Source organism: Bos indicus x Bos taurus, chromosome 2 (assembly GCF_003369695.1).
Source record: "Bos indicus x Bos taurus breed Angus x Brahman F1 hybrid chromosome 2, Bos_hybrid_MaternalHap_v2.0, whole genome shotgun sequence".
In the NCBI taxonomy this organism is placed as follows: domain Eukaryota; kingdom Metazoa; phylum Chordata; class Mammalia; order Artiodactyla; family Bovidae; genus Bos; species Bos indicus x Bos taurus.
In genome coordinates this window covers 117,184,322-117,194,727 of record NC_040077.1, presented here as the reverse complement: position 1 = coordinate 117,194,727, position 10,406 = coordinate 117,184,322, and positions in this window count along the sequence as shown.

Here is a 10,406-nt window from a genome sequence, read left to right as displayed (position 1 = left end):
TAGCGACCCCATGGACTGCAGCCTCCATCCATGGGATTTTCCAGGCAAAAGTACTGGAGTGGGGTGCCATTGTACTCAGAAATGCTAGACTCTTTCTCTTTATTTATCAGTAAGGGTCTTTTAATTTCATGGCTGCAGTCACCATCTGCAGTGATTTATTTTAGGTTAAAGGAAAAAGCAAAGAAATGAAAATGATACTGAAATATTAACATTAACAGTGTGCAATATATCACTGAACTTTAAGTAATAAAAGTATGAAATTAATATAAGTAGCATCAAATAGAAATAAACAAAATAACTTAAAAAGAGAATTATTTTATATTTGTAAAATTAGAATAAGTAGTAAATAAATATGAAGAACAATAACACTGAAACTATCTTTAAACAATATAGCAGCAAATTTATGCCTTATAAATTGTTTGAAATATAAGGAGAAAAAATGACATAAACATTATAGAAATGGGATATTTTGATTATAAAAGTCATCCTGGAAGATAAAATAAGGAAATGTAGAAGTTGAATAATTTGCAAAGTAAGGTTAAAAGGCATATTAAACATTGTACTCCCAATAGCAAGACTATATTTTTATAAAGTATAGAGCATTTTCAAGATAGAATTTTATAGTATTTTCTGAATGTAACAAAATTAAAAAGGAAAAAATAATATAAGCTTTAGATATCTTGACAATTTGTAAACCCCAAAAGGTTTTCTTATTTATATTTTTATATAATCATGAAGAGTATTCCTGATAAAAATGTATGGAATGCATAGAAAATCTGGCAACAGATCAGCAAATAAAGGTTGAAGCCTTAATATATGCCAAGTTTAGTGATAAATTTTGAAATGTATATGAAGCAGGCAATAATATGAGAAAAGCATATTAATAGATAACTTACAAAGGAAGGAAGACTATAACTGCTTTAAAAGAGAAAAATGATCAGCCTCACTTATAACTAAAGAAATGCAAACAATAATAAAGTTTTTCTGTTTGTTTTTAAGTTGCTAATAGAAAGAGCTTAACGGAAATACCCAATGCTAATGATATGATATTCTCATACCTTGTTATTGACTATGTTTTTGCACAATGCTTTTTTGAGACAATTTGGCAATAAGTATTGAGTGATAAAAGTATTCATATCTTTAACGTAATTCTCATTCAGGAAATATTTCCTAAGATTAAAACATGTTGGGAAATTGGGGGATGATCATTACACTCTTTCTTGCATTTACGTCAAGGCTGTTTTAAAAGTTTCTTAAGTGGAAAAGAGATCCTGGACAGTCACTCAGGAACTGGCTCAGAGGACAGTCTGAGGTCAGTGACAAACCACAGAAAGAAAATGAGATCAGATCGTGATGAGAGAATGGTTGTTGCCAAAGCCAACTGAGAGATGTGGTATGCAGAGTCGTAGGGGTAGAGCAGCCTTTGTTGTTGTTCAGCTGTTCAGTCCTGTCTGATTCTTTGCGATCCCACTTTACAACTGCAGCACTCCAGTCTTCACCCTCTCCCAGAATTTGCTCAAACTCATGTCCATGGAGTCAATGATGCCATCCAACCCTCTTAACCCTCTGTCGCCCCCTTCTCCTTCTGCCCTCAATCTTTGCTAGCATCACGATCTTTTCCAATGAGTCAGCTCCTTACATCAGGTGGCCAAAGTATTGGAGCTTCAGCGTCAGTCCTTCCAATGAATATTCAGGGTTGATTTCCTTTAGGATTGAAGTCCAATAATTTAGTCCAATAGTCCAATAGTCTCCTTGCAGTCCAAGAGACCCTCAACAGTCTTCTCCAACACCACAGTTCAAAAGCATCAGTTCTTTGGTGTTCAGCCTTCTTTATGGTCAAACTCTCACATCCATACCTGACTACTGGAAAAACCATAGCTTTGACAATATGAACTTTTGTTGGCAAAGTGATGTCTGTGCTTTTTAATATGCTGTCTAGTTTTGTTATAGCTTTCCTTCCAAGGATCAAGCATCTTTTAATTTCAAGGCTGCAGTCATTGTCTGCAGTGATTTTGGAGCCCAAGAAAATAAAGTCTGTCACTTTTTCCATTTTTTTCCCATCTATTTGCCATGAAATGGTGGCATTGACTGCTGTGATCTTAGTTTTTTGAATGTTGAAGACCCTTAGAATCACCAAAATGGACTGATGGCCTTCTCAGAGTTTGTAGGTAGTGAAAGCATTAGTTGCTCAGTCATATCCGACTCTTTGTGACCCCATCAACTGTAGCCCACAAGGGTTCTCTGTCCATGGAATTCTCCAGGCAAGAGTACTAGAGTGGGTAAGTTCAGTTCAGTTCGGTTGCTCAGTTGTGTCCAACTCTTTGCAACCCCACAGACTGCAGCATACCAGGCCTCTGTGTCTATCACCAACTCCCGGAGTTTACTCAAACTCATGTCCATTGAGTCAGTGATGCCATCCAACCATCTCATCCTCTGTCATCCCCTTTGCACCAGGGTGGCCACTAGAGTGGGTAGTCATTCCCTTTTCCAGGGAATCTTCCCAACCCAGGGTTTGAACCCAAATCTCCTACATTGCAGGTGGATTCTTTACTATCTGAGCCTCCAGGGAAGCCCTTGTAGGTGGTAGTCATGAGCATATGCTTTAGAGACAGGTTTGAATCTGGCTAATCAGCTGTGGGACTCTGTGTAAATGCGCTGTGCCCCAGTGTTCTCTTTCTTAAAGTAGAGATTAAAAACAGTGCCTGGAGTATTGACGAATAAGATAACAATATAATTCAGACATGCCCAGCTCCGTCCCTGGCACATTCTGATCATGAAGTATATCTTGGTTTTTATTTGTTGTGATACGTCTGCTGAAGATTCTGGAGATCTGGTCCTCGCATGTTGCTAGCTGGTAGTTTGGACACATCAGTTAATCTGTCAGAGAGCTGGGCTAGATTAGATGATCTCTTAGGTCCCTCCAGCTTTAAACTCTATTTATGAGACAGTTTTTTGTAGCCTGGTGCCAAAGAGCTTAAACTACGGGAGTCAGATACACCTAGGTATAAATAGCAGCTATGTCTATTTTTGGGCTTCCCTGATGGCTCAGGCAGTAAAGAATCTGCCTGAAACGCAGGAGACACAGGAGACAGTGGTTTGATGCCTAGATCGGAAAGATCCTCTGGAGAAGGAAATGACAACCCATTCCAGCATTCTTGCCTGAAAAATCCCATGGACAGAAGAGCCTGGCGGGCTACAGTCCAAAGGGTTGCAAAGAGTTGGACACGACTGAGCGACTAAACATGTATCTATTTCTAGCAATGTGATCTGGGGCATAATATTTTAGCCTTCTGTGACTCAGTTTCTCACTTATAAAATGGGGCTAACAAAAGCACCTACCTCACAGAATTGTTGTGAATATCCTGAGAGATGTTGGATTCAAGGTGCCCAGAAGGATCGCTGGCAAAGCTAAGGCTTCGAAAGAATGTGAGTCTTGTTATTATGGTTCTAACGTGGTTCGAATCCTGCTGTCGCTTTGTTTTCGTTTTGGCATTGGTAGGGACATTAGAATTATAGTAAGCATTCTCATTTCAAATATTCCATCCATTGCCCATGTGAATCTATAATTTGTGGTGGAGATTCAAATATTTTATATCTAAATTTCTAGCTACTAGGTAGGTTTAGAATTCTAAACAACCCTCATGTACTTTGATTTTTGGCTCAAAAAATAAAACTACTGTTCTTAATGATCATTCCAGAGGCTGAAGGATGTCAACCATCAGTGTGGTCAAGTGTAATAATATTCTTTAGGAAATACTACAGAATAAATTGTGTGGTGGTTTGAACATTCTTTGGCATTGCCTTTCTTTGGGATTGGAATGAAAACTGACCTTTTCCAGTCCTGTGGCCACTGCTGAGTTTTCCAAATTTGCTGGCATATTGAGTGCAGCACTTTCACAGCATCATCTTTCGGGATTTGAAATAGCTCAACTGGAATTCCATCACCTCCACTAGCTTTGTTCATAGTGATGCTTTCTAAGGCCCACTTGACTTCACATTCCAGGATGTCTGGCTCTCGGTGAGTGATCACACCATCATGATTATCTGGGTCATGAAGATCTTTTTTGTACAGTTCTTCTGTGTATTCCTGCCACCTCTTCTTAATATCTCCTGCTTCTGTTAGGTCCATACCATTTCTGTCCTTTATCGAGCCCATCTTTGCATGAAATTTTCCCTTGGTATCTTAAATTTTCCTGAAGAGATCTCTAGTCTTTCCCATTCTGTTGTTTTCCTCTATTTCTTTGCATTGATCGCTGAGGAAGGCTTTCTTATCTCTTCTTGCTATTCTTTGGAACTCTGCATTCAGATGCTTATATCTTTCCTTTCCTTCTTTGCTTTTCATTTCTCTTCTTTTCACAGCTATTTGTAAGGCCTCCCCAGACAGCCATTTTGCTTTTTTGCATTTCTTTTCCATGGGGATGGTCTTGATCTCTGTCTCGTGTACAATGTCACAAACCTCATTCCATAGTTCATCAGGCACTCTATCTATCAGATCTAGTCCCTTAAATCTATTTCTCACTTCCACTGTATAATCATAAGGGATTTGATTTAGGTCATACCTGAATGGTCTAGTGGTTTTCCCTACTTTCTTCAATTTAAGTCTGAATTTGGCAATAAGGAGTTCATGATCTGAGCCACAGTCAGCTCCTAGTCTTGTTTTTGCTGACTGAATAGAGCTTCTCCATCTTTGGCTGCAAAGAATATAATCAATCTGATTTCGGTGTTGACCATCTGGTGACGTCCATATATAGAGTCTTCTCTTGTGTTGTTGGAAGACGGTGTTTGTTATGACTAGTGCCTTTTCTTTGCAAAACTCTATTAGTCTTTGCCCTGCTTCATTCTGTATTCCATGGCCAGATTTGCCTGTTACTCCAGGTGTTTCTTGACTTCCTACTTTTGCATTCCAGTCCCCTATAATGAAAAGGACATCTTTTTTGGGTGTTAGTTCTAAAAGGTCTTGTAGGTCTTCATAGAACCATTCAGCTTCTTCAGCGTTACTGGTTGGGGCATAGGCTTGGATTACTGTGATACTGAATGGTTTGCCTTGGAAACAAACAGAGATCTTCTGTCATTTTTGAGATTGCATCCAAGTACTGCATTTCGAACTCTTTTGTTGATCATGATGGCTATGGGGCAGGAGGAGAAGGGGACGACAGAGGATGAGATGGCTGGATGGCTTCACTGACTCGATGCACGTGAGTCTGAGTGAACTCCGGGAGTTGGCGATGGACAGGGAGGCCTGGTGTGCTGCGATTCATGGGGTCACAAAAAGTTGGACACGACTGAGTGACCGAACTGAATTGACAGAATAAATGGAAATGGGCTCACGAATTAAAATGATCAGGTGGAATTCTTTTGCAGTGGGACCATGTGTTTGGAATGAGGCAGTCCTAAGGAAACTTGTAACTGATACTAACACTGCTAGTAGTAGAACATCATACTCTTAGCACCGAGTCATCATTTTATGGGATGAGGTTGCCTGTTTTAATACCCCATCTGCACTACGCCAACATATTGCAACTAAAATACCTTTAATCTCACTCCATTTACCCTTCCCACCCTGTCCCACCCCTATGTACCTCATTTGGAGGTGGAGATCCCTAAATGGCAAATGATGTGGCTACTCCTGCTCTAAAAATAGATTTGAATGATGATGAAAAAATCTGAAACAGTCATGGTCTTAAAGAATTCCATTAGTGTTATTGATGTACCACATTATATACTTTAATGGGATCATTAGCCAAAGAAGAGAATAATAAATTTTTAAAGCTGGAACAAAGCTTAGAGGTAAACTAAGCCAAATAATTTATTTTACAGATAGGAGAAATGAATCTAGGAGAGCTGAAGTGACTTTTTCCAAGTCACTCAGTGGCAGTGAACCCTACACACATTGGTATGGATGTCTGAAGACCTTAAGCTTTCCTAAATTTCACGATGACATCATAGTGTTCTAATTATAGAAGGAGTTACAAATGTATATGAAATGTATGAATTAATGGAATATATTGAAGGAAAAAATGTAGGGACTCTCTTTTTACATGCTCTTGCCATTATTAATGAACCTCTCCAGGAAAATATTTCAAAATTGTGGAGTGATGGATATCAGCCCTAAAGCTTAGTATTGAAAAGCTCACTACAGACTGAAACCATAGGAACGTTACCACTATATCCCTTAATTCAATGCAAGGTTCTAAAATCTGATTTTTAGCTCCATTGAAAAATTAGATATCAGAGAAGGAAGATGAAAAAGTTGACTCACTGTAAGTGGTCCGAGAGAAGCAAGCATGACTGCTATGACAATCTTAGTGGGAACATGAATGCAGCGTTTAGCTATTCACTCTTAAAATTGGGCAGAGATCTCAGAGACACCCCTGTGTATCACATGGGTGCCAAGATCTATTCCTCTCTGCCCCCATATGCATGCTGCTGCTGCTGCTAAATCGCTTCAATCGTGTCTGACTCTGTGCAACCCAAAGACGGCAGCCCACCAGGCTCCCCTGCCCCTGGGATTCTCCAGGCAAGAGCAGTGGAGTGGGTTGCCATTTCCTTCTCCAATGCATGAAAGTGAAAAGTGAAAGTGAAGTTGCTCAGTCATGTCCGACTCTTCGTGACCCCACTGTCTGCAGTCTACCAGGCTCCTCCGCCCATGAGATTTTCCAGGCAAGAGTACTGAAGTGGGGTGCCATCGCCTTCTCCCCACATGCATGAGCAGCCTTATATCTTCTTGATAACGTAAGTCAATTACTTCCTGCTGCTGCTGCTGCTAAGTCGCTTCAGTCATGTCCAACTCTGTGCGACCCCAGAGATGGCAGCCCACCAGGCTCCCCTGTCCCTGGGATTCTCCAGGCAAGAACGCTGGAGTGGGTTGCCATTTCCTTCTCCAATGCATGGAAGTGAAAAGTGAAAGTGAAGTCACTCAGTTGTGTCTGACTCTTTGTAACCCCATGGACTGCAGACCACCAGGCTCCTCCGTCCATGGATTTTCCAGGCAAGAGTACTGGAGTCGGGTGCCAGTGCCTTCTCCGCAATTTCTTCCGGAGCAGAGTAAATCCTGCCTTTGACTGACTGCTGATTTCTGGGCATATGGCATCAGAAGTAATTGGACACTTAACACTAATTGGCTATCACTTACATTAAAAAGTTAAATAAACTCTTTTGAGGTCTAATTTACATAGAATTAAATGCACATGTGTTAAGAATACAGCTTGTATTAAGTATACAGTTTTGACTCATCACCACCACAGTCAAGAAATAGAATATTTCCTGCAAGAAAGTCCCCTCATACCATTTGATTTCAATTACGGATTCCCCACCCCCAACTAGGAAACTACTGATTTTTTACTGTCATTATATGTCTTAAGATAAATTATGCCTTTATGATATAATGGTGTCTGGTGTGTGGCTTCTTTTGCCCTGAAGAACATTTTTTTAAAACTTTTTATTTTGTATTGGGGCATAGCTGATTAGCAAACAATGCCATGATAGTTACATGAACAGGGAAGGGACTCAGCCATACACATATGTGTATCCATTCTCTCCCAAACTCCCCTCCCATCCAGGCTGCCATATAGCATTGAGCTGAGTTTCCTGTGCTATACCATAGGTCCTTATTGGTTATCCATTTTAAAAATAGTGTGTGTTTATTCTTTAAGTCAGTGAACATTGTTAAAAGCCTCCATGTTGCTACATGTTCTAGTCATGTGTTGCTTTTTGCTGTTGGGAAGTAGCTCATTATGAGGATAAACCATGATATGTTCAATTGTTTACCTGTTGATTGATATTTGGTTGTTTCTGGTTTGACTTAGGATAGATAAAGCTGCTGTGAACACTTCGGTACAAGTTTTTGTGTGGACATAGGTCTTTATTTTCTTGAATATATATATATACGCTGAAGAATTGCTGGGTCACACAATAAACGCATGTTCAACTTTATAAGAAATTGTCAAACTGTTTTCTAAAATGGTTGTGCCATTTTATATCCCCAGCAGAAATGTTGGAGAGTTTATGTGACTCTACTTTCCCCCCCAGATTCTTAAGGTAGAAGCTAAGATAATTGATCTAGACATATTTTCTTTTCTAAATAAAAGCCTCTAGGTCTATATATTCCTCTCTTAAGGCGGCATTGGTTATGCAACAATTTTGATTGGCTCATGTTCATTGTCCTTTAATTAAAATATTTTAAGAAGTCCTCTGTGATTTCATCTTTGAGAAACACACATTATTTAACACTGTATAGCTTAATTTCCAAATATCTGTGGATTTTCCAGGCATTTCTCTGTTATTATTTCCAAATTAATTCTGTTGCAGCCAGAGACCATATTCTATACTATTTCAATTCTTTTAAATTATTGAGGCTTATGTTATGGAGCAGTTTATGAGTATATGGTCTGTCTAACTGGGTGAATATTCATCAGTACTTAAAGAAAATGTATATTCTGCATTTGTGGCATACAGTATCCTATAAAAGTCAATTACGTTAAAATAGTTACTTTGCAGAGTTCAATACATCTTGAGCAAGGAGGGCAGCACTTTGGGGTCACAGAATCTGAGAATTCAAGATTTCCAAAGGCATTGATTTGTATTCTCATCTCAAGCATCAGGGGCTCACTCCCTCCCAATCAGAGTTGTGAACTATAGCACTTTTTGGAGAGTTCAAACTCCTTGGAGCTTCACTCTCCACAGAGCTCATTCCTGGGTCTGATCTTCAGCTTTCTCCACTACTTAGTTGCAGCAGGTGTGCATCCCTAAATATGCCGGGAAGGAAGCCCCCTGGCCATAATCACTAGCTGTATTTCTTTGTCTTTCTCCAATGCATCCACAGCACTCAGCAGTGACCATTTGATTCCATAATCCTGGGAATTACTGTTTCCCCTAAAACCCTCTAATACCCAAGACACTGCAGCCCTCAGCACATTCCCTTTCATATGTATCTCGTTCCATTCCCTCCAAGTTGTGTTAACAACCACTCAGCAATAGTGCCCAGGGATGATCAGCACTCTGTCTATTGCCATCCAGGGGGTGGTTTGGCTCCCAAATCCCCACTGTAGAGTCTGCAAGCAAGTGAGGGGAACGGGTCTGGACAAGAAGAGATCTTGAACTTGAGGCAGCTGCAACCAAGGCTTTGGCTGATCCAACAGAAGGTGCTGGAATGGCTCTCTGCAATCGTCCCCCGCTGGAGGTCAATGCGAACTCCACATTGACCGGTCATTGGAAGTGGGCTGCCTGTAGGGAGGAACGTATTGGGCAAATTGGCTCCCTTTGGTTAAAGGCAATGTCAAGAGGGACTCAGCTGTGGACCATTGGCTCATACCCTCAACCTTGGCCCACCCTCCTTGCTGCCGAGACCATCAACACAGTGATCTTGAAGTGAGGAGGGGTCTGGATGGCACATTAGAATCCCCACTACATCATTCCTAACCAATCATTCCCAAATGTTGTCTGCACTTCAGAGAGGTCACTGATGATTTCCTGCTCCTTTTCTCTGCCACCTACAAATGACCAATAAAAACAGAACACAGAGCCATGGTTTCTGCTGCACTACCTGCGATTCCAGGTAGTTTGTTAAAGGTGAAGATTCAGGTTCCTCTTTATCTCTCTCCCAATTCTCCATCCATAAGATCACTGGCTTGATCTCTGCCACTCCCTGATGATCTCTGAACCTCTGCAGGAAGGGCTGCCTCATCCATCAGAGAGGGTTTTATTTGCAGAAGTCCACTTGGGCTTTGAGTTAAGCAAAGGCCAAGATGAATCCGGGGTTTCCCAGGTGACACGAGTGGTAAAGAACCTGCCTGCCAATGCAGGAGACATAAGAGACATGCGTTTGATCCCTGGGTCGGGAAGATCGCCTGGAGAAGGAAATGGCAACCCACTCCAGTAGTCTTACCTGGAGAATCAATTGACAGAGGAGCCTGGCAGGCTACAGTTCACAGGGACACACATACGACTGAAATAACTCAGCACGCACATAAGATGGATCCAGAAGCATCTTTCTTTTCATGAATATTCTCTTCTAGATAACCTAATTTCTACAAGTTATGGCCGGCACGTTTCCTATGGTTTGAGGACAGCAATTCTTGGCTTTGATGATGAAAGTGGGAAGAAAGAGAGAAAAAATAGAAGCAGAGAAAGACTGGTTTGGTGTGAAATGAGCTTAGGTGGAGAAGTGATGAGGTGGGAAGACAGTGTAAGCTATGGCTTCAGCCCAGTCCCGATGAGTGGAGAAGGCAATGGCACCCCACTCCAGTACTCCTGCCTGGAAAATCCCATGGACAGAGGAGCCTGGTAGGCTGCAGTCCATGGGGTCGCTGAGGGTTGGACATGACTAAGCGACTTCACTTTCATGCATTAGAGAAGGAAATGGCAACCCACTCCAGTGTTCTTGCCTGGAGAATCTCAGGGGTGGGGGA